Genomic DNA, 25,454 nt, shown 5'->3' with positions numbered 1-25,454 from the left:
CAGGCCAAGGCAGGCAGATCACCTGAGGTCAGGACTTCCAGACCAGCCTGACCAACACGGTGAAACCCCATCTCTACTAAAAGTGCAAAAATTAACCAGGTGTAGTGGCAGGCACCTGTAAGCCCAGCTACTTGGGAGGCTAAGGCGGGAGAATCACTTAAACCCGTGAGGCAGAGGATGCAACGAGCCAAAATCGTGCCTTTGCATTCCAGCCTGGGCAACAAGAGCAAAACTCCATCTCAATAAAGTAAAATAAAATAAAATAAAATAAAATAAATATATCAGGATAGCACATAATTCAACAACAAAAATCTCAAATAACCCAATTTTAAAATGGTCAAAGGACTTAAACAGACATTTTTCCACAGAAGATACACAAACGGCCAACAGGTGTATGAAAAGGTACTCGACATCACTAATCATCAGGGAAATGCAAATCAAAACCATAATGGGTTATCATCTCACACCTGTTAGGATGGCTAGTCTCAAAAAGAGATAAGTGTTGGAGAGAGTCTGGAGAGAAAAAGAGCCCTTATACACTATTGGCAGGAATGTAAATTGGTGCAGCCATTATAGAAAATGGCATGGCAGTTTCTCAAAAAATTAAAAATACCCTATGATCCAGCAACCCCACTTCTGAGTATATATCCAAAGGAAAGGAAGTCAGTACCTCAAGGAGACATCTGCATCCCCATGTTCATTGCAACGTTACTCATAGTAGCCAACATATGGAGACAACATAAGCATTCATCAGTGGATGAATGGATGAAAAAAACGTGGCATATACACACAATGGAATATTATCTAACCACAAAAAAGAAGAAAGCCTTGCCATTTGTGACAACAGGGATAAACCTAGAGGACATTATGCTAAGTGAAATAAACCAGACACAGAAAGATAAATACTGCGTGATCTCACTTATATGTTGAATCTAAAAAGGTCAAACATAGAAAGAGAGGGTACAACAGTGGTTGCCAGGCAGTAGGTGGTGGCGGAAATGGGAAGATGTTGATCGAAGGGTACAAACTTTCAGTTATAAGATGAACAGGTTCTGGGAATCTAATGTACAGCATGGGTGGTGAGGGTGTGTTAATTAATTTGATTGTGATAATAATTACAAAAATGTATACATATATCAAGTTATCATGTTGTAAACCTTAAATATATATATAATATTTTTCAAATAAATATTTTAAAATAAAAAAAGAAAGTAGATGCCAAGCAAGTTAAAGTTTTAGTAAAGAAATTTAAAAGATTCTGTTTTTTCTGGTGGCAATTTTTTGAGTTCTCCAACAGTCTTGTCCGAAAAAATGAGCTTTTTCTTACTATATGAGTTTTTGTCACAACCTACACATAATATCAAACAATCAGGTGATCAAATGATCAGTTCATTCTTTTCTAGGTTCCCTATGACCTCTTCAAAGATAATTCAACCAGTTTTGGAGAAACAGCAAATAAATTTTTACTATACTGTAATCCTATACTCAATGTTCATCTTCAACATATTTTCAAACTAGAGAAGGACATTCTTTTTGTCCCACACTTGGAAAATCTGATTTTTTGGCAGGCTAACATTTGAGCATCTTTTAAATAGTCAGCAACAATGGTAACCATCTTGTATGTTCTAGTCTCAAGAGGCTGGCCCCTCCCATTCTAAAAAGTCGAAATCTTATTAAGGGCTTCCATGGGTTTTGAGAAAAATGGCAAAGAACCAAAAGCTTTCATGATTAAGGCCTCGATATCAGAAGTAAGTAAATCACACTCCCTTTTAGCAGAGTCATGAGAAGATATGCAGGTCATTTAATAGGTAAGAGCTTTTTGTTTCCTCTGCTAAAAAGTTTATAGGCTGAATAAAATTTGCCAAAATATACATCTGCACTGTCTATTGTTTATGTAGATGAATGAGCAATGTCTAGTTTGTATTTGGATAAGATATAAGCCATCTTTTATCTTAATGTTCTCTGCATTTTTATTAAAATCCTTATAGAATTTTTTTTAAAAGATGGTTTGAAACTCCATTTCCAAATAAAAGTACGTAAGAGCTAGGGGAACATATTTTTGTGGTCATAAGTCAACATATTCATCTAGAATTTATAGTAATATTAGAAATTAGGTAAGGATTTAGATTTGTCTTAACATTTGCTAGGCCAGTGGTCTTAACATTATTTATTGGCCAATACATATTTTACCAACTCTGATGGTGTTGTGCCGTGTCAGCTTAGCAAACCTGGAGCTGCCAATTATGTTTCCTATTACCTTTTGCTCAAAAAAAGAGTATCTCTTTTAAGTTTTTAAATTATTAAGCATTCAAAGATCTAGACTACACAGCATTAAATCTGGTTTTATCCTGAAAGAAGAATGAAAATTAATGAAATTCTAATTTTTATTCTAATAGGAAAAAAGAAGAAACCAACTAAGAAAGAAAGTTTTGCCATATAATGAGCAATTAAAAAAAAAATAATGCTTGTGTTTACCTGAGTCATTCTTATAACTCAAGTTGGAATTGATTTATTCCAGTGTAGGCTTTTTACTTATTACATATTCACATTTATTCATATCATACATAATCTATTCCCAGTTATGCATGTTAATTTATTTAGGGCTTTGCCATGTCTTCTTGCCTTTGGAACATTAGCCGTTTCAGTACTTATTAGCTCTTGCTACAAAGGATTTATAGAAGTATCAAGATGATTTTAAAAGTGGAGATCGTGCATGAGACTGCAGGTGGGAAAAAAGGAAGTAAGTTGTAAGATAGTCTGCCATGGACCACAGGCTCCATATTTACTACTTCTGTTCACTTACTTGAATTTAGAAGAAAGATTTGGTGTTAGAGAAGTTGAAAATGATGATTATTGAAAAATTCTAGTTTATCTCTGGCTCTTGATTTTCTGTTTCTTCTTTGTTATGCATGATTTGGGGGACACCTAAGTTAGTTCTGGCTTCTTCACAAATGACAACCGAAAGCCTGAGATTAAACATTAAATTTATTTCCAAAGCTACTAGTTTATTGCCAATAGGAGAGATATCTGTGCATGTGTTGGTTCCAGTGATGTAATTGTCACTCTCATCAAAGGAATTGCCTCTCATTAGATTTAGTTCCATTCTCGAATAAAACATCATCATAAATATGATATAGGATTCATTTCAAAAGATCAGACCTATTAAATCAGTACTGGAGACTGCTAGAAGATATAATTTTTAAGTACATTAAACACTCTTAAACACATGGCCCATCTTCCCCCAGATACCTCTGAGAAAATGTAATTAAAATGTAGTCTGTTTTGTGGTTTTTTTTTTTTTAAGGAAAAACTCATCAAATCTTTACGACATTAGAATATTGCATACCACAAGTGTTTGACTTTATTCCACTGGATTTGAAAATAAGTGCATAGTACTTATCTCTGCATATAATGGAGAACCTGAAATGTGTGAAGACATGCTTCAAATGATGAAGAAAATGTAAATGCATCTAGTTTAAGGGGAAATAGACTACCTGCTAATTGCTTTAAGAATTGAGTGATTTGGAAGACCTCAGGAGAGGGTTCATTTCTCTGATTTGCATACACTTCGCTCATGCTACCTGGCTTACCACAAACGCCTTGATGATGTTGTGTGTGGAGTGTTCCTCATCAACACCAGAGATTGAGAAGGATCCAGTGGCTCTGGGGACCAGAGAGCTTCTTCCCTTAAAGAAGCTGCCCTTCATTGATATCCAGCCCTTCAGAGAGCAGACTTCATGTTTGATAAATGATCTGGTTTTCTTGTTACTATCACTATTATTATTATTGCCAAAAATTAATTGGCTTAACTTTCTTGGTGAGCTTATTAGTTAATGTAGCTCTTTCAGCTCTCATAGAGAGCCTCTCTTAGACAGTCTAATAAAAAGGGCAGAAAAAAAGAAGTAATATTATTTTTATTTCCTTTCAGAGCTTTTAACACTTGGTAATATAAATAATCAAGGACTCTTAAAACCACAAAATCAAATGCTTACAGCCTGCTTTTTATGCAGGTGAAGAATACAAATTCCCTTGGGGGAGATGAATGAGGTAGAGGAGAAAGTGTGAGAGAGAAACAGGACAGAGGTGCATGGAAATGGTCAGAATATAAAGTATATCCATAGAGAATGGGGACAAAGGAGAATTGCAGAGGAGAAGGCAGTAAAATAAAGATGGAGCAAAGATTAGCAGAGAGGGGAGTAAAGTGGGAACAGGAAGATAAAGCAGAAGAAAAGAGAGAAAAAGTAAGTTGAAGAGGTAAACAGATTCTTCCTTAGAAAAGACAGAACTACAAAGGAAGGGATATATAACATAAGATACTGTGATATGGAGTGTGCATTATATCATTTAAAAAAAAAACAAAAACCTCCATATTTACCACAATTTATGTACAGACTGCACTGAAAAATCTGACCCTGCACTCTTGCATAATTTTTTGAACTTCATAAACCTGTGTCTCCCATATTGAGAGTATTAGTAGTGCTTGAGAGAATCAAACTAGCTCTTTCCATAGTAGACAAAACATATTTTTAAAGAATGTCTCAAAGTAGCAGTTTCTAGTTATATATGAGGGTAATCAAAATGTTAGGATTTTCATTTATCTTGAATACACAACCATGATTTGAAACAGTATAAAGGGTTGCAAGGCATGTCAAGGATAAAATGCACTTTAAAAATTAAAAGATTCATAAGGTTAACTTTCATTTCAGAGAAATCTGTTAAATATGAATGTAAAAATGAATAAAATATAAGGTCATAGGCAAATCATCCTGTTTTCATGAACCTTGATCATATAATAGAAGTTATATTTGTTACTGGAATGTGAATGAAGATGGAATTCAAGATAAGGTATTAATCATAATTAGAATGACTATGACAGGTCTGTGGTGACAAATACTTAACAAGTAGTAAGAATGCTTATTCATAACAAACCTCTTAATTCATTAAATTCTTCATTAAAAGGGCAACCTCTTAATAAGTTCAACGTAAAGTTGGTATAACATGCTATTTGCATTTTCTCTCTTTTTATTTCCATTTTAGTAGTGTATTGTTAACAAATTGAGATAAATCATTTAAAACATATAATTACTTGGATATAGTCGCATAGTAATTCCCTAAGCAATTGCATGGTTATAAGTTGTCAGTGTGCATATTAATTTATCATAGCCACCAGCCTCATCTTCATTGATTTGCTACTAGCTGTTATAAAAACAGATTAAGAAGCACATGATGCCCTTCTCTGAAAGTTTCATTGAGGCACAAGTAGGGCAAACACTGCTTTCCAATTAGAATCCTGCTGTTTGCCAGGACTTGACAATGACTAATTATAGTCCTAAATGACTTATTATGTTTGAATGCATGATTATTTATAAATACATTTTAAGAGCTGCATAAAGAATCATTCCTGGTTTAAATATGAAAGCCTACTTTTGTGCAAAGATCAAAGACCTGTTGAACACCTTGAGGTCAAAGAAAAAAGACATTTTAATGCTAATGTTAGAATTTGCTTAGGCAAGCATTGTCTTACAAAGAAAAAAAAGTGATTAAGTAGTCTACGGTAATGAAGTTGTAAGAGGATAAATGTTAGGTTTAAATCTCATCACTACTGACTATGAAATTTGTCACTGGCCAGGCACTGTGGCTCACACCTGTAATCCCAGCATCTTGAGAGTCTGAGGTGGGAGGATCGCTTTAGCACAGGAGTTTGAGGCTGCAATGAGCTATGATCGTGCCACTGCACTCCAGCCTGGGTGACAGAGTGAGATCCCATCTTTAAAATAAAGAAAACCCCCCTCTTTTCCTTTCTCCGCCATCGTGGTGTGTTCTTGCCTCAACTTCTTGCCGTGTCTTCTCACAAGACTTTCAGGATTAAGCGATTCCTGGCCAAGAAACAAAAGCAAAATCGTCCCATTCCCCAGTGGATTCGGATGAAAACTGGAAATAAAATAAGGTACAACTCCAAAAGGAGATATTGGAGAAGAACCAAGCTGGGTCTATAAGGAATTGCACATGAGATGGCACATATATTTGTGCTATCTGAAAGTCACCATCACATTACCATATCAAACTGAAAATGTCACCACTCTCTGGAGAGTTCGACGTATTTTCCTCTCTGAATCTATTATGAATGCATTGGTTGGCTGGGTTTAGTAATAAATATGTGAGGCCTTTCATTTCAAAATAAATAAATAAATAAATAAATAAAAATAAAGAAAAAAGAAAAGAAATAAAAACAAAGCGAAAAAACTTTATCACCATAGGATTTTTAGAGGAGTTCACTGTTCTTAAAATACAGAATTACCTTCTCAGAGATGCTGGGAGAATTAAATACTTAAAATGTGTACAGCACTTTGACCAATGTCTGGGACAGGGTAAACACTCAATACATTTTAGTTTTCATTGTTATTCTGTAGCTGAGTGACAGTAACAATCATGAACTATATGGCAGGTCCTGATTCCAGTAAAGCTGGGGTACAATTTTTGGATGTATAACTGATTTTTGAAATTTTGAATCATTTTGGGCAATTCATTTGATCATCCATCATTCATGAATCAGCTTCTACGAGTCAGGCACTGTGCTAGGCATGGGAAATAAGACGAATACCATGCACAACCACTGAATTGAGTTTCTTTCCACTGTAACTCAAATAGATGATGAAGACAGCAAAGTGGAGTCACAAGTTGTTTTTTCAAAAAACTGCTTTTAAACTTTAAAAATTTAAAAATATTTGAAATATGTATGAGTAGAGGAACTATTATGTTAAATACCATGTTTGTACACCAGCTTTAGCAAATCTTAGCTATTTCTATATTTTTCATTCACTCATGTGGCAGATAGACCTAGGGTGACCCCAATGTTTTCCCACCTTTGTTTCCATGCCTTTGTGTAATCTCCCCTTGAGTGCAGGCAGGATCTCTGACTTGCTTCTAACAAGTGGGTTATGCCAAACATGATAGACTATCACCCATGTGATTATTTGGTGTTATATACTTGACTCTGCCCCAGCAGACTAAAGTGAGTGAGTTTCCTTGCTAGCTTGAAGAAATTAAGCAGGCATTCTGAGGAAGTTCCCATGCAAGAAACTTCAGTCAGCTCCTAGGGTTTGAGAACAAACTTCAAGTAAAAAGCAAACAAAATGCTGGGGCCCTCAGCCAGATAGCCACAAGTAAATAAATTCTAGCAACACCTGAATGAGCTTGGAAGCACATTCTTCCCTAGTTGAGCATCTAGATGAGAACACAGCCCATCTGACACCTTGACTGCAGGCTTATGAGGCCCTTCACTGAAACCCAACTATGCTATGTCCAGACTCCTGACCAACGGAAACTGTCTCTTAATAAATATGTGTTGTCTGAAGCCACTAAGTTTGCAGTTATTTATTACACAACAATAGAACACTAATACAACTTCTAATAATATTACAAATGACTCAAAGGCAAAAGGTTCATCCCTCTTGCCTTTAAAAAGGGAAAGATTTCTATAATGCAGAGAAATCTATCAATATCATGAGAAAAGGCCCAAAACCTTTCCTAGGAATTACTCAAGTGTTTAACATGTCCTTCTGGCATATAGGCTGTCATGCTATCTAATCTACAGTTAGAGTCTGTTTCATTATAATCCAGGATATTTTTTAAAACTCACATCAAATAGCTATTTTCTAGTCTGTAAGTTTTGTGTTCTGGAATTATTTTGTTCAGTTATTGCAATCATTTTTTCATCTAGGATTAAGAATTATGATTATAGGCCGGGCGCGGTGGCTCAAGCCTGTAATCCCAGCACTTTGGGAGGCCGAGACGGGCGGATCACGAGGTCAGGAGATCCAGACCATCCTGGCTAACACGGTGAAACCCCGTCTCTACTAAAAAATACAAAAAAAAAAACTAGCCGGGCGAGGTGGCGGGCGCCTGTAGTCCCAGCTACTGGGAGGCTGAGGCAGGAGAATGGCGTAAACCCGGGAGGCGGAGCTTGCAGTGAGTTGAGATCTGGCCACTGCACTCCAGCCCGGGCGACAGAGCGAGACTCTGTCTCAAAAAAAAAAAAAAAAAAAAAAAAAAAAAAAAAAAAAAAAGAATTATGATTATAAAAAATAAACAAAAAAAATTATAATTATTTTAACATTTTTTTCTTTATGATCCACTTCTTTATGAGCTTTCTCATTTTCTCTGGAACTTCCTAAACTGAATATCTTCTTCTCTTTGCCCTTTCAGACTCACTCCCTATCCTTCTCTGCTCTGCTACCTGGGTCCCAGGAATAGACCTGTATGGATCACAGCAATGGGTGGCCTTTCCCAGTGATTACCCAGTTGTACATTTCTTTAGCTCTTTCTTCTAATATTTCAGCCTTTAGATATTATCCATTGACATCCTATAATGAAAGATAAAATTTTGACTATGTTTTATTCCAGTGTCATATTCACATGCGTATACTTTATCACCTATCAAACAAATTATATATAAGCCTGGTTTCTGTTTTTTGTTTGTTTGTTTGTTGGTGGGGAATTGTTTGTTTTTTGAGACACTGTCTCACTCTGTCGCCCAGGGTGGAGCGTGGTGGTGCAGTCTCAGCTCACTGCAACCTCCATCTCCTGGGTCAAGCAATTCTCTTGCCTCAGCCTCCCTAGTAGCTGGTATTACAGGTGTGTGCCATCATGCCTAGCTAATTTTTGTATTTTCAGTAGAGACAGGGTTTCACCATGTTGGGCAGGCTAGTCTCAAACTCCTGACCTCAAGTGATCCTCCCCTCTTGGCTGGGATTATAGCCGTAATCCCAAAGTGCTGGGATTGTAGACTTAATCCCTCCAAGCTCTTTTTTTTTCTCTTTGATGGAGTCTCACTCTGCCTCCCAGGTTGGAGTGCAGTGGTGCAGTCTTGGCTCACTGCAACCTCCACCTCCCAGGTTCAAGCAATTCTCCTGCCTCAGCCTCCAGAGCTGGGATTACAGGCGCCCACCACCACACCCAGCTAATTTTTGTATTTTTAGTACAGATGGGGTTTTACCATGTTGGTCAGGCCAAGCTCTTTTTAAAACATGCTGCCTTCTATCAGTATAATTATCTGGCTATGTGGAACAGGATAAAAGATGTGGTAGGGAAAGGAAAGGGTATCTAAATCAGTCCTGTCCAATAGAAAAGAATGTGCATGACAAATATGAGCCTCATATGTAATTTTAAGCATTCTAGTCACATTTTTTAAAAGTCTCTGAAAAAGTAAATTAAATTGATTAATATATTATATTTAGACCAATATACCAAAAATATTATCATTTTAGTATTTAATCAAGAGAAAAATATTAAACATTCTCTTTTTAATATATTTTATACTTAGAGTATTTATACTACAGTTCATGAATAAAGGCCCAAAACCTGAGGCCTACAAGGCTCCTTTGAACTAGCCACATTTCAAGTGCTCAAGAACCACATGTGCCTAGACAGCCAATACTAATGGACATGAGGTAAAACTAAAAATCTTTCATCAGAAAATGGGATAAAATTTCTGCAATCTTGGGGTACATGAAGATTTCTTAGGCAACACACAGCAGGAATCAAAAAAGAAAATAATATATGTAAATTGGACTTCATCAAAATTTATAAACCTCTTCTTTTCAAAAGACACAGTTAAGAAAACGAAAAAACCAGCTATCCACTGGAAGAACATATATTTGACACAGCACATATATTTGACAAAGGCCTCATTTACAGAATGTACAAAGAACTGTTATAACCCAATAAGAAGGCAAACTGTCTAATTACAGTTTCCTATCACCTACAGTGCATGTCATTTTCAAAGTTCTCTGTTGGGCCTGGTCTGCCTTTCTTAGGATTTCCATTTCTATAGATTTGGCTCTTATATATCAGCTTTCCCTAGTATGGTAAATCACTTACCACTGGTTATATATCATCTTTCCAATTCTAACATTTATATTATCTCTTCTTGTATCCTCTTTGCTCTTCTGAGTTTATGCATTCTTTACACATTTACTATCATCTTATCGAGATTTTATGAGAGAATAGAGATAAATGCACATGTTTACTTTATCATGTTTAATTGGAAATCCCATCTTAGATTACCCTTAAGAAAATATTGTAATGTTTTTGTCTATCTACCTGCCTCCTCAACAGGTTTTGAACTCCTCAAGAGCAGTAATGTTATTTTATTCTCCCTTCTATCTCTAGTGCACAGCACAGAGTGGTTATATAATAAATGCTTGTTGATTGAATGAATAAATGTCCATTTAATCGGTACATATACATTGATCTTTCCTTCTAAATCATAAGTTCCATGAGATCAGGGATCTTGCAGATATTGTTGACTACAGATTCCTGTTGCCTAGAACAATATCTATTCATAGTAGGTGCAAACAAATAGGTGAAGAATGAATGAATAGATGAATTTTTATAAGTTTGTAAGCTTGGCCACATATATTTCACATTTTTGTTATATTTTACTATTTAATTAGCAGAATATACACATTACACATAACAGACTTCTAGAGACTTATATTCACTCATGAAATTTGTTATTCAGTGTCTACGATTCAATTTATGCATATTGTCAGTCTGATTATTTAGAAATTATTGGAGATACCCTCAGTGACCCTAGTCAATGCAAGCAGTTCATTCACATGATTTAAATAGTTAGACAGCAACTGGCCAAGAACTCAGAATTTAATTATTACAGGAATCAATAAAAGAAAAAAGAAGAAATAACAAATAGACTCATCATATATACACAGACTTAGTTACTTCATGGAAGGGTATTTAAACTCATATGCTTACTTACTTGAGCCATTTAGGTGCTATTAATAGTTCAGCACCTACCACAGTATAATGGAGCACGTCGTATGTCAACTATACTGTTTAATTCATCTAATTGTTAAGAATCCCACTCCCTCCACTAGCCTTCTGCAAAGCTCTGTTATGACTTTCTTCTTTTTAGACTGTCTTAGGAGAATGGGGAAAAAATGCTTCCAATTTTTCTGAGTTTATATTCAATCTCACTCATTTTAATCGCTTTTGTAAATTAAAGCCCTTCCATTTCATGTATTCACATATGCAAGCACAAAAAAGATTTTTGATGATTTAAGAATTACCACTTCACTAAGCTAAATATTTCCAAACTCTTTTTTCTTAACATGACTGAAATGACGAATACAATATGAACAAACACTTAGAATTCAATACCTCTCAAGCAACAAAGGTCTTCAGGATTTTGTCTTAACACAGTGACATAATTAACATTTGTTAATCTCTAAAACCTCGATAAGGTAAATTGCCAGGTAGGTCAGAATAACTGAGCTATACAGTTAGGTAGAATTTCCTTGGTTTTGTTTTTCCTAAGCAATTGAGAAACCAGCTTTGTGAAATTAAAGAAAAAATAGACCAGGTGTCTTAGAAGTGCATGAGATATTTCAAAGGTTTCCAAAACTATTTCACTCATGGCTTTGGAAGCTTCTCTTCCTTTATGGAGTAATTTCTTCAGTCCCAAATTGAAGTTCTTACTGAATTTGACTGTGAGGTTGTGTAAGATAATGTCTGATTAATTACATTCAAACAGTAAGTCTTGCATCAAAAGCTGTCTTATAAGAATGCTCATTTTAAAACAAAGGCAATTTATAATTCCACAATACTGTGGATCCTGCCATTTTGCATTTGTTACAAAATGGCCCAGTTTTGTCTGGGAATAGATGGTACCTCTAAAGCGCTGCATGATTAAATCTAGTCACTTCAGGTTTAAACTTCCCTGGCTATTTCTAGTAAACAAGAAAGCTTTGTATCTAGAATGCTTTCCTGTAGCCTAGGGAACAACATTTGTACTTCAACTAATAAATCGACCACAAGGTTGCTTTCTTGGTTCTTTTCTCTTTACATGGTTAGTTAATTCTCAGTATCTTATTTCGAAGAGGACATTTTGGGTTTTGCAACTTTGCCAAGTGACTTCAAGAAGCTGAGGTAGAGATGATAAGCAAGTTAGGCTTTGGTTGAAGGAGACAAACTCGGACTTTATAAATGTCTCAGATACTTCCAATAAATTGGAGGTCACCACAAAAGATGTTAGGATAATAAATCTACCCTCTAAGTATACACTCCCTTTACCCAGCAGGGAGCCTCCTGGGATCATTTGTCTCCTGTTCATTATCTTGTCTGCATTATTCAACAGCCCTGTTCTTACTCAATGGGCTTCAGAGAGCTTTTAACAGCTGCAGCATCCTCCAATTTTTACTTAAGTTCTCTTTCTCTTTGTTACACACACAGACACACACACACACACACACACACACACACACAACAGAAAAGAAAAAGGGAAGAGAAAGAAGACTTGTCTTTAACACCCAAGAGCTACCTGAGTAATTGAGTCCATATTATAACTGATATAACTGAGCTTGTGTATTTATTCTGCATTAATTGTCGTATTTAGGGGCCCAAAAGAGAAAGCTTACATTTAAATAACAAGCATATGAGGATTTTAAAAAAATATTCCAAACCATCTAAAAGATACAATGAAAAGGCAAAACACATTTAATTTCTTGGAGATACTAAGTTTAAGCTCTTTTTAAGGAAAAATTTCCTTTTGTATCTGGCAAACCAAGAAAGTTTTGAAAAAATCACCAAAGAATCTACTACATGATTGAAAAAGAAAATAAGCTTTGAAGAAAGGGAGGAACTAGTTTGTTAGCTCCACCCAGATCAAAACCTTTGCATTTCATTTGTTGAAATTAGGACATACTTAGCTGTTCCCTCAGATATGTTGTTTTTCAGAAAGGTTGACAATGTTCACGACTATGATGAGACTTAATAGTACTCCCCTCTAACTAACCTAATGCCATTGAGGTAAAATAAAGCATGGTGATGTATTTATCAACCAGATGATGGATACTGTAAAATAGTTTTTCCAATAACCAGAAGCAGGAACCTATTTGAAAATAAAAGTACATGATGACAAGAACTGCTAAAAGTGACTGGAAGGAATAGGCAAAGAAGCATTAAACCTACAAAGAAGCTCATGAAAGCACTTCAGGGGCTTACCAAATGCTGACTGTTTCATCTAAATTATGTGACATTCAGAGGACTAATGAAATTTTTCTAATCTAGACTATGGAGATCCACTATGATGAGTTCTGATCTCAACATCTTAAGGTAAAGAATATTTAAAAAGCTGAGGTAAACGGAAAACTTGTAAATAAAACAGCATTTAAAGATAGATCTAGCTCATGTTATTCATAAGGAACGGCTTGGTTATCCAGTGATAATGTGATTTGTAACTATATACCACTCGAGCCATTCATTTTTCTAGGAAGGCTATGCTTTGGACTAAAATGTGTAGAGTGAGAGAATTGGAAAGAAGGAATACTTGTGGACAAAATTAAGTCATTTAAATTTGCTCCGGTGGCCCCAAGATCCTCTGATCTTTGGTAAGAAAATAAGGTCTACAGAGGTTACAGTCCATGGCCAGAATGGAATGTCTTGATCTATGTATAATGACAAGGGACTGCAATTTCCTAGCATTAGATCATCATATTAAAAACCAAGGGAGCTTTTCAGCACCACCATTTGATCAGATTAAGATCCTTAGTCTTGTATAAAACACAGCTTGTTAGCCACCCAACGTCTGAAAGCATCTCTAAAGTGTCATAGAAATGCTAAGTAGTCTCAGGCACCTGGACAATGCTTGACATCCAAGTAAAAACCAAAGACCTCCTCAATTATCAGGATATTTGTTACTAGGAAAAATCTAGTTAATTAACTGAAACTGTGATTGGAAATATGTAAATAAGTGCCTGAAACTTTTGTCTAAATCCTTAATATAGTTTTAGCTGGACCTCCCAAAGCACATTAAACGCTGTGAAGACAAATATGACCCTTGTCACTTGCTTTCCAAGATGTAAGACAAATGTCTAAGAAAATTACAACAGTTATATACTGCCTCTCAGAATTATTTTCTGAATTATTACCCATATCAAATCTGAAGCTGCTTCCTTAAACTCCTAAAATTCAGTTTGTAAATGTGGCCTTTGCCCTTGAATATCAGATCCAATTTTACACATGCTTTATACATTAATTCCCTTTCTTACACAGTCTATCTCACAATGCAGTAAATTTGATTTTCATCCTTACCGTTTATTTTGTATGCAATCAGCACAAAACAAAAGGTTTAAGATGGTGCATGTTTAAAGCAGCTTTGGTCTCACAAAGTAGGTACTCGAATTGACTTTGTGAACATGACTTCAATTTTTTTTTTTTTTTTGAGATGGGGTCCCACTGTATTGTCTAGGCGGCATTGAACTCCTGGGCTCAAACAGTCCTGAGTAGCTGGGACCACAGGTGTGCCACTAAACCCCACCTTTTTTGTATTTTTAATTTTACCACTACTAGTATAAAGTCTCAGGGAGGAAAAGATAATTATTCGATATATTTTGCTATATTTTGGGGGCTGACTTCCATATTGTCTACTAATCATGACAATTTGTACAACAATAAGACAAAAGTAGGGCTATTTTGGGGTCTGGGGTCTGGAGACTGGTGGCCCCCTTTCCACAGCTCCACTAGGCAGTGCCCTCTGTCTGCTTCAACCTCACATTTTCCCTTGACATGGCCCAGGTAGAGCTTCTCTGTGAGGGCTCTGCCTCTGCAGCAGGCTTCTGCCTGGGCACCCAGGTTTTCTCATACATCCTCTGAAATTTATGCAGAGGCTCCTAAGCTTTCTTCATTCTTGGACTCTGTGTGCCTGCAGGCTTAATACCACATGGAAGCTGCCAAGGCTTATGGCTTGGACATTTTGGAGCTGGAGCAGAAGCCTGAGCTGTATCTGGGCCCCTTTGAGCCACAGCAGAAGCTGGAGCTAGAGCAGCTGGGATGTGGGCAGCGGTGTCCCAAGGCTGCACAAGGCAGCAGGGCCCTGGGTTTGGCCCACAGAACTGTTCTTCCCTCCTTGGCATCTGGGCCCATGTTGGGAGGGCCTGCTGTGAAGGTCTCTGAAACGCTTCCAAGCCCTTTTTCCCATTGTCTTTGCTGTTAGCACTTGGCTGTTTTTTAGTTATACAAATCTCTCTAGCAAGCGGTTGCTCCACAGCCTGCTTGAATTCTTCTGAAAACGAGCTTTCCTTTTTTACCATATGACCAAGCTGCAAATTTTCCAAACATTTATGCTCTGCTTCTCTTTTATTATTATTTATTTATTTATTTATTTATTTATTTATTTATTTATTTATTTATTTATTTTCGATACAGAGTTTTGCTCTTGTTACCCAGGCTGGAGTGCAACGGCACAATCTCAGCTCACTGCAACCTCTGCCTCCTGGGTTCAAGCAATTCTGCTGCCTCAGCCTCCCAGGTAGCTGGGGTTACAGACATGCACTACCACGCCTGGCTAATTTTTTGTATTTTTAGTAGGGATGGGGTTTCACCATGTTGGTCAGGCTAGTCTCAAACTCCTGACCTCAGGTGATCTGCCTGCCTCTGCCTCCCGAAGTCCTGGGATTACAGGCATGAGCCACTGCATCTGGCCTCCTCTGCTTCCTTTTTTTTTTTTTTTACTCCCAAAGTGCTGGGATTACAGGTATGAGCCACCACACCTGGCCTGCTTTCCTTTTAAGTATAAGTTCTAGCTTTAAGTCAGTTCTTTGCTCCTGCCTCTGAGTATATGCTGTTAGAAGCAGCGAGGTCACTTCTTGAACACTTTGCTGCTTAGAAATTTCTTTTGCCAGATACGCTAGGTCATCACTCTCAAGTTGAAATTTCCACAGATTCCTAGGACAGGGGCACACTGCAGCCAAGTTCTTTGTTAAGGTATAACACATGTGACCTTCGTTGCAGTTCCCAGGAAGTTTCTCATTTTCTTTTTTTTGAGACGGAATCTCACTCTGTCTCACCCAGGCTGGACTGCAGTGGTGCAATCTCAGCTCACTGCAACCTCCGCCTCCAGGATTCCAGTGAATCTCCTGTCTCAGCCTCAAGAGTAGCTGGAATTACAGGCACAAGCCATGACACTCAGCTAATTTTGTATTTTCAGTAGAGATGGGATTTCCCTATGTTGGCTAGGCTGGTCGCAAACTCCTGACCTCAGGTGATCCACGCACCTCGGTCTCCCAAAGTGCTGGGATTATAGGTGTGAGCCATCATGCCTGGCAAGTTTCTCATTTTCATCTGAGACCTCCTCAGGCTGGACTTCACTGTCCATATTACTATCAGCATTTTGGTCCCAATAATTTAACCAGTCTCTAGGAAGTTCCAAACTTTCCTTCATCTTCCTATCTTCTTCTGAGCCCTCAAACACTTCCGACCTCTATCCATTACCCAGTTCCAAAGCTGCTTCCAAAGTTTCAGGTATCTTTCTAGCGATATCCCACTCTCAGTATCAATTTTCTGTATTAGGCTGTTCCTGCATTGCTATAAAGAAATACCTGAGACCAGGTAATTTATTTTTAAAAAGAAGTTTAATTGGCTCATGGTTTGCAAGCTTTACAGGAAGCATGAGGCTGACATCTGTTTGGCTTCTGGGGAGGCCTCAAGCTTATAAAAATGGCAGAAGGCAAAGGGGAGCAGGCATGTCACGTGGCAGAAGGAGCAGCAAGAGAGAGATAGTAGAGGAAGAGAGGTCACACACTTTTAAACAATCAAATCTTTCAAGAATTAACTATCATGAGAACAGCACCAGGGAAATAGTGCTAAGCCATTCATGAAGGTTCTGCCCCCATGATTCAATCACTTCTCACCAGGCCCCACCTCCAACATTGGGGATTACATTTCAACATGAGATTTGGGTGGGGACAAATATCCAAACTGTATCAGGTTTTTCCATTTCTAAATAGTTAAACAAATCAAAAGAAAAGTAATGCTCATGACACATAAAATATTTAAAAATTCAAATTTCAGTATCCATATATAAAGTTTTGCTGGGACACAGCCACAGCCATTCAATTACACATCGTCTATGGCTGCTTTTGCATGCCAAAGTAGAGTAAGGTAGAGTAGTTTTAACAGACACTGTCTGGGCTGTAAAGCCTTAAATAATTTACTATCTGGCTCTTTACAGAAAAAGTTACTGATCCCCGGGCTAGACTCTGTGCTAAGAACAATGTATATATTATTAAATTTAAGCAGCTATAGTTGCAAAACATTTTAGTAATTTAATTTCTTCCTCATCATTGTTTAGTCATTTGTATATTTTCATGTCATTTAAAAAAGTTTCTTCCTCCTCAAGAAACATTTCGCCAATGTAAATAACTTAAAATTTGTCATTACTAGAATAATAGTGCAAAGATAAGTGCTGTCCTCCTCTTATTTCTTGTCTCTTAAAAGATGTCCCTTCCTTTCTTTCTACCTCTTCATAAATTGTATAAAATTGACCTCTATAATACTTGGAAAATTCCACAACCCTTAGAAATGAATCAAAAATGCTAGTTTCTTCTCAGGCAGTACCAAGAGTCCTGTAATATATATACTTTCCCAAACAAGACAGGCAAACTTGGCCACTGAAGCAGCTGTAAAAATGGAAATGCAATCACAGAAGGAGTTATCAGCCTTATGAATTGAGGCGTCTTGACACTACTTGACATTCATTCTCAATTACCAAGTTCAGGCTTCTTGCCTTCATTGAGCAGCACTACAGAGCACCTCACATAAATGAGTGGATTCTGGGCAGCCATGACGGTGTAAGTAGCATGCTTCACTTCTTCAAAGGACTTGGGTCAGCCAACGAAGCATTAAGCATTAAATTATTTCTGACAGCAGCCACAGGCTATTAGAATGTAACCTGCCTCTCTCTTTCAGATGTTTATCTTTGGAGAAACTACTCACATTTTTATTGCAGTCATAAACTCTGTTTTAATGGTAAAAATAAAAAAGACATCTAACCTGTACACACTGGAGCAGAGCTCTGGATATATTAACTGGTTTCTCTTACACTTTCTTCAATCTAAGTAATAAGGTAAGACTTATGAAAAGTTCAAAATGGAGAAGAGTTGCTATGGAGTCAGTAGGATAGGAGTCAGGGATGTGGAAGATACTTTGTTTTCCCAAGAACATAGGTGGAAATGAATAAGGAAAGCTGAGTTTTGTCCAGACATGTATGTTTTTGTTGTAGCGTTTACAGAAACATCATGAATTATAAGATATGAAAATATCTATGACTTCCTTGGAATTTCACATTTCATAAAACTGTGCAATGTTAGAACCCAAAGGAATTTATGTTTTATACATTCACATCTTTATTGTGTGTCTAACATGTTTCAGACATTGTGCTAAACAGATACATGTATGATTACCGGTTATGTTCAATGCTATTAAGGAAAGAGCAAAGTACTTTGAGAGAGTCTAGCAGGAAGGATGTATGTTAGGCTTGGGAATAGGTAAACGTCAGGCAAGGTTTTTCTGAGGGAAGGACATTTAAGCTGAGTTGTGAAAGGAAGAATATATGCCAGGGAGGAAAAATGTTCTATGACCAATGGCCAGTGGTGTGTGGTCCTTTCAAGTGAGTGAATAGGCCACTGAGGTTTGGAGATATGATCCCAACAATATGAATAACAAGATGATTCCACCTGCCTAGCAGGTTTCCTGATTGAAATTGAGATTTTTGTTTGGTGGAAAGAAATGTGTTATGAGCTCAATTCCTTAATTTGTAACACGCGTTGTTTACTAAATCATATGGTTAGTAGGAAAATTAAAGTTCTGGAAAATGTCTGTGATATGGTTTGGCTCTGTGTCCCCACCCAAATCTCATCTTGAATTGTAATCCCCACATGTTAAAGAGGGACCTGGTGGGAAGTGATAGGATCATGGGGCAGTTTTCCCCATGCTGTTCTCGTGATAGTGAGTGGGTTCTCATGAGATCCGACAGTTTAAAAGTGTAGCACTTCCTCCCTCTCTGTCTCTCTCTCTCTCTCTCCTGCCACCTTGGGAAGAAGGTGTCTGCTTCCGTTTCACCTTCCACCATGATTGTAAGTTTCCCGTGGCTTTCCTAGCCATGTGGAACTATGAGTCAATTAAACTTCTTTTCTTTATAAATTACCCAGTCTCAGGTATTTCTTTACAGCAATGTGAAAACAGACTGATATAATCTGACATGGAATCAACTAAATGTGTTCAATATCTGAATTTTCCCAGCTTTTTGGTATTATCATGATCATTATAAGAGATTATAAAGTATGGGGTTGGAAACCTGCCTCCTATCTGTGGCTGCATTACCATAACTAAGATGACTTGGTCCTAGAAACCGTTTGCTTAGAAAAAGCTTCAAGAAGACCTAAGAGTTCCAGGCCAATGTTACAACCTTTTATCCTATAAAAGCACACACGACAAGAGACTCATTCCTTTCTTCTATGTAAATCTCTGACAAATATATCACTAAGGGAATAACAATGATCCAATGGGGAAAATACGGACAAATAAACAGGCAAATAAGAAGAAATACTAACATACCTCGTGACTGAGCAGTCTCCATTCTAAAAATGTATTTTGCAGCTACCTCTCCACCTATGTAAGAAAGTATAATTATGAAGATGTTTATAGTAGCATTGTTTATAAAATAAATAAAAAGTGGAAGTAGCCAAATTGTTCAACCATTGGATTATTGACAAAGAAAATTCAAAATATCCAGATAACAAAATACTACACAGCCATTAAAAGAATGAGGTAGATACATGAAAAGCCATTTATTGATGTGAAAAGCCATTGTCTCAGTCTATTTTCTATTGCTTATAGAAGAATACCTGAAAATGGGTAATTTATTTTAAAAACTAATTAATTTCTTATAGTTATGGAAGCTGACAAGTCCAAAGGTGAGGGGCTACATCTAGTGAGAGCCTTGATGCTAGTGGGTACCCTCTGAAGAGTCCCATAATGGCATAGGGTATCTCATGGTGAGGGGTTGGGCATGCTACTGTGATATCTTAGTCTCTTTTACACTTCTTGTAGCCACCAGTTCCCCTCCCATGATAATCCATTAATCCACGAATGGACTAGTCCATTCATGAGGACCAGACCCTCATGATCAAATAACCTCCAAAACTGCGTATCTCTCTCTGTCTCTCTCTCTCTCTCTCTTTTTTTTTTTTTTTTTAGACAGGATCTCACTCTGTCACCCAGGCTGGAGTGCAGCAGCATGATCTCGGTTCACTGCAGCCTTGACCTACTGGGCTCAGGTGATCCTCCCACCTCAGCCTCCCCAGTAGATGAGGACTACAGTTGCATGCCGCCATGCCTGGCTAATTTTTGTACTTTTTGTAAAGACAGCATTTTGCCGTGTTTCCCAGGCTAGTCTCCAACTCCTGAGCTCAAGTGATCTTCCTGCCTCAGTCTCCCATAGTGCTGGGATTATAGACATGAGCCACCATTCCTGCCCCACCTCCCCACCCCAACCTGTCAATATTGCCACATTGAGGATTAAGTTTCAATTTGAGCTTTGGAGGGAACAAGCATTCAAACCACAGCAACCATCAAGATATAGTGAATGAAAAAAGCAAAGGACAGTGTGCCTAGTAAGATTCATTAGTCATTTTCTAAAGGAAATATATAGCACATGTGTTATTAGCTGAACTGTGTCTCTCAAAAGCTGTGTGTTGAGTTCCTAACCCCCAGTAACTCAGAATAGATTGTATTTGGAAATAGGATCTTTAAAGAGGTGATTAAGTTAGAATGAGGCCATTAGGGTAGGACCTATCTAATCTAACTTGTGTCCTTATAAGAAGAGACTAGGACACATGGAGAGACATCAGGGACACACACATACGGAGGAAAGGCCGTGTGAGAGCCCAGCAATTAAGTGGCCATCTGCAAGCCAAGGAGAGATGATGCAGGAGAAGCCAAACCTGCCAAACCTTGATCTTGGACTTGTACCTTCCAGAACTGTGAAAAAAAAAAAATATATATATATATATATATATATTATATATATAGTTTTGTTTACACCCCCCAGACTATGGTATGCTGTTATGGCAGTAACAGCAACCTAATACAATATGTATATGCATATATGTATGTAGAATATTTTTGGGTATATACTCAAGAAACAGCTGATGATATTTATCTGGAGACAGTGCGATTAGGGGTCTGAGGTGAAACCTCAGTCACACAGTCTATTTTGCACTCCTTTATTTATTTATTTATGAGACAAGGTCTGGCTATGTCATGCAGGATGGAGTGCAGTGATGTGATCTCGGCTTACTGCAACCTCTGCCTCACGGGCTCAAGCCATACTCCATCTCAGCCTCCTGAGTAGCTGGGACTACCACATCTGGCTAATTTTTTGTACTTTTCATAGAAACAGGGTTTTGCCATGTTGCCCAGGCTGGTCTTGAACTCCCAAGCTCAAGCAATCCACAAACCTCAGCATCCTAAAGTACTGGGATTACAGGCATGAGCCACCACACCCTGTGTTTAACTTTTACCATCTACATCTGTGGTGAGTTTGAGGATGTCTGGGCTGATCAAGTAAAACTCAGGACCATGAGACTATAGTATGGCACAACAAACTTTACTGGGCACTGCTGGAACAGGGTTGCATGAGAGAGGAAGTTCCGCATGGAGTAGACCTTCCAGAGACAATGGTATGGTACCACCACCCAGAAGGAGAAGAGGGCAAGGGGACTGCCAAGGGAGAGAGGAATTATAGAGGGGGTTCATGCATCTAAGCAATGTCACTCAGCAGCAAGGTGGGGAATTGGGTCAGAAAGCTCAGCAGCAGTTCAGGGTCATTTAAACCACGGGGTTTGTCTTCTGCATGGCTAGCAGAGGTTAAGTGAAGTTGTGAGGAGATATGCAAAGCAAGTAGACTGAACTGCTAAAAATATGCTTATTTGGCCTATATCTAAAGCAAATAGATGTATAAAAATTTGAGTTTGGCATCAGTGGCCTTTGAGCTAACAGTCCTACTCTGCTGTGAAGAAATAAACAACATAGGGGTCAATATAAGGAGCCATTTTTAACCCATTTATATAACAGCATCATTATCATTATCAAGATCATTATTCTCACTGTTGTCATCATCATCAACCATTTAATAGAAAAACAGAGATCTGTCCAGGTAGAAGTTTCACTCTGAAAAATAAGGTATTAGGCATTTTCACTTCTACTCTCCTCCATGGGGAGACCACAGACCACCCCACCCCTTCCTCTGAATCCTCTACACCATGGCCTTTACCTAAGGCTGACAAGCTTGTGTGTACTGAATATCAGGATTTTTTTTTTTTTAATCTCTCCTGGGAACTCATTTTACATTTTCTCAAAACTGTTAATATACATTCATTGGTAATATCCAAGAGTCAATAGGTCCTGAGAAGAAAATATCTGAGATATATTGGTTGATCCACAAATAGAATGTCTGTTTTTCTTTCTTTCTTTTCTTTCTTTCTTTTTTTTTTTTTTTTTTTTGAGACAGAGTCTCACTCTGTCGCCTGATCTGGAGTGCAGTGGCATGATCTCAGCTCACTGCAACCTCTGCTTCCCGGATTCAAGTGATTCTCCAGTCTCAGCCTCCAGAGTAGCTTGGATTACAGGCATATGCCACCACATCTGGCTAATTTTTGTATTTTTAGTAGAGACAGGGTTTCACCATGTTGGCCAGGCTGATCTCGAAATCTTAACCTAAGGTGATCCACCCACCTCGGCCTCCCATAGTGCTGGGATTACAGGCATGAGCCACTGCACTCGGTCCAGAATGTCTACTTTTCTAAGTAGCAGAATTATCTATACTAAAGTTTTGTGAGGAATAGGAGAGAGTGGAATCTTGCATGGTATAATTTTATTAAGTGACCTCTAACATTACTCATAGTATTTTTTTCTTTTTTTGAGACAGAGTCTTGCTCTGTCACCCAGGCTGGAGTGCAGTGGCATGTTCTCAGCTCACTACAACCTCCACCTCCCAGGTTCAAGCGATTCTTCTGCCTCAGCGTCCAGAGTAGCTGGAATTACAGGCACGTGCCACCATTCCTAGCTAATTTTTGTATTTTTAGTAGAGACAGGGTTTTACCATATTGGCCAGGCTGGTCTCAAACTCCTGACCTCGTGATCTGCCTGTCTCAGCCTCCCAAAAGTGCTGGGATTACAGGTGTGAGCCACTGCACCTGGCCAGATTACTCAAAATATTTTATCTTGTAATCTAGTGCCAGATGCAATGCAGGTGGGTGCTGTAAGAGTCCAAAATGAGAAAGCTCAGTAATAGCTGATTAAGAATGGAATTTTCTTTTCTCTTTTTCTCTTTCTTTTTGAGATGGAGTCTCACTCAGGCTGGAGTGCAGTGCGTGATCTTGGCTTACTGTAACCTCTGCCTCCTGGGTTCATGAGATTCTCCTGCCTCAGCCTCTTGAGTAGTGGGATTTCAAGGGTATGCCACTACACCCAGCTAATTTTTGTATTTTTAGTAGAGACACAGTTTTACCACATTGGCCAGGCTGGTATTAACTCCTGGCCTCAAGCAATCTGCCCACCATAACCTCACAAAGTGCTGGGATTACAGGTGTGGGCTACCACACCCAGTCTAGGATGGAATTTTCATAGAATCATTAGGACTTGAGCTGAGCCTTGAGGAATGGACAGCACTTGTATAAGAAGCAAAAAAATTATAGGCAAGATGTCTTAGTCCATTTTCTGTTGTTATAACAGAATACCTGAGAAGGGACGATTTATAAAGAAAAGAGGTTTATTTAGCTCACAGTTCTGCAGGCTGGGAAATTCAAGATTGGGCAACCTTACCTGACAGCTTCTGGTAAGAGTCTTATGCTGCATCAAAACAAGGTAGAGAGGCCGGGCACTACAGGCTCATGACTGTAATCCTAGCACTTTGGGAGGCTGAGGTGGGCTGATCACCTGAGGTCAGGAGTTCAAGACGAGCCTGGCCAACACAGTAAAACCCTATCTCTACTAAAAATACAAAAATTAGTTGGGCATGGTGGTGTGCACCTGCAGTCCCAGCTGCTTAAGAAGCTGAAGCAGGAGAATTGCTTGAACCTGGGAGGCAAAGGTTGCAGTAAGCCGAGGCTGTGCCACTGCACTCCAGCCTGGGTGACAGAAAAAAAAAAAAAAAAAAAAAAAAGAAAGAAAAAAGAAAAGAAAACAAGCAAACAACAACAACAAAAAACCACACACACACACACACACACACACACACACACACACACACACACTGGTGGAGAAATGGAATGGGAACTGGGCATGAACACAAAAGGAAAATAGGAGAGGCAACCTTGCTTTATAACAATCTGCTCCTGCAGGAACTATCCATTTCCACAAGAACTACCCAGTCTTTTGAGGAAGACATTAACCCATCTTAATGATCTTAATGACCTAGTCACTTCCTTTTTTTTTTTTTTTTTTTTTGAGATGGAGTCTTTCTCTGTCACCCAGGCCGGAGTGCAGTGGCGCGATCTTGGCTGACTGCAACTTCCGCCTCCCAGGTTCAATCTCCTGCCTCAGCCTCTTGAGTAACCAGAATTGCAGGCATGCACCACCATGCTCTGCTAATTTTTGTATGTTTAGTAGAGATGGGGTTTCACCATGTTGGCTAGGCTGGTCTCCAACTCCTGACCTCGTGATCTGCCCACCTGCGCCTCCCGAAGTGCTGGGATTACAGGCCTGAGGCACCACGCCCAGCCCCAATCACTTCTTAAAGGCACCACTTGCTAACACGCTTATACTGAGGACAAGTCTTAACATGAGTTTTGTGCTGTGGTTTCTCGAACCATAGCATATGAGAAACATAGAATTGTAGTGCCAAGGTCCCACTCACGGCAGGTGGAACCAGGGAAGAACATCAGCCTCAAATGCCTCTGCCAAAGATACAAGGTTCAAATACCAACTGGTGGCCAGGATAAAGCTCTTCCTCATAGAGGCCACAACAAAGTAACACAGGGGTGATGATCACTTCAAGGGAAATCAGAGTTAGAGCTAGGGGAGCAGAACAAAGCCATCAATAAAACAAACCTAATGGTCAGACAGCAAAAGCATTAGCAGTAAGAGGTTGAGAATTGGAATGGAAGTCAGTTTAAGATAAAAAGTTCAAATAGAAACCATGAAAATCTGAGGGTGTAGTAACCCTATTTTATGAAGTGCTCCAAGACAGACTCCCAAGGTTTAGGGGATATATGGGGGAAAACAAAACATTTCCCAATCAGATGAGGTGTTTCAGCAATGCTCAATTGTTTTACAGATGAGAAGCTGATGTCCAGATACATTGGCTTGCCCAATATCATGTAACTCATAGCTGGTAAGTATGCAAAGTAAAAATGAAGATAAAATGATTGGGTTTTTGTTCTTTGGGATTTGTTTGTTTAACATTAAGAAAATTAGTTTAATTACAACTAAAAGTATGTATAGGAAAATAGAAGTAGAATGGTTCCTGATATGGGAATCATGAAAGATGGTAGACAGCATAGATATGGTGTTTTAAGGAAACATGAATTACTTCAAGCCCAGAAGATAAAAATGTACATAAGAACAAAGAGGAAGATAGTGACGTCATGCTGCATTGT

General features: G+C 38.3%; 1 pseudogene across 1 annotated transcript; it reads left to right on the top strand.

Moving 5' to 3' along the window:
- The first annotated feature begins 4,169 nt into the window (after positions 1–4,169).
- Positions 4,170–6,028, top strand: LOC115893886 (annotated as a pseudogene). Its single transcript, XR_004053908.1, has 2 exons — positions 4,170–4,241; positions 5,781–6,028. The product of XR_004053908.1 is annotated as a 60S ribosomal protein L39 pseudogene (transcript).
- Positions 6,029–25,454: the final 19,426 nt, after the last annotated feature.

The sequence above is a fragment of the Rhinopithecus roxellana genome, chromosome 16 (genome assembly GCF_007565055.1).
Source record: "Rhinopithecus roxellana isolate Shanxi Qingling chromosome 16, ASM756505v1, whole genome shotgun sequence".
In the NCBI taxonomy this organism is placed as follows: domain Eukaryota; kingdom Metazoa; phylum Chordata; class Mammalia; order Primates; family Cercopithecidae; genus Rhinopithecus; species Rhinopithecus roxellana.
This window is presented reverse-complemented; position numbering and strand designations above follow the sequence as displayed.